Consider the following 477-nt stretch of genomic DNA (forward strand, 5'->3'; position numbering starts at 1 on the left):
GTGTGCGTGCACACACGTGTGTGTGCACGCAGTGCCTGTGGATATGAGTGTGAAGTGTGTGTACGCCCTGTGCGCACATGCTTGTGCTTGTGTGTGCATGCAGTGTGAGTGTGTGCACACCTGTGGGTGTGTGTGCAAGCAGGGCACGTGCGTATAACTCTGCACAGTGCCTGCAAATGCTTTTGTGTGAAGGCTCTGTGCACATGGGTGTGCACACATGCAGTGTGTATGCGTGTGTGCCTGTGTGTGAACATACATGTGGGTGTGCGTGCAAGCCAGACGTGCATATGGATGCGTGTTCACCGTGCGTGTAGGCAGCGTGCATTCTGTGTGTGTGTGCATGCCGTGTGAGCACACTGGGTGTACGTGCAAGTAGGTGTGCACATATGCAATGTGGATGAATGCATGTGTGCATACGCGGGTGCAGGCGGTATCACCGGGGGCCCGGTGGGTGCAGCGGCTCCGGCGCCTCTTTCC

Source organism: Pygoscelis adeliae, unplaced genomic scaffold (genome assembly GCF_000699105.1).
Source record: "Pygoscelis adeliae isolate BGI_AS28 unplaced genomic scaffold, ASM69910v1 Scaffold294, whole genome shotgun sequence".
Lineage (NCBI taxonomy): Eukaryota > Metazoa > Chordata > Aves > Sphenisciformes > Spheniscidae > Pygoscelis > Pygoscelis adeliae.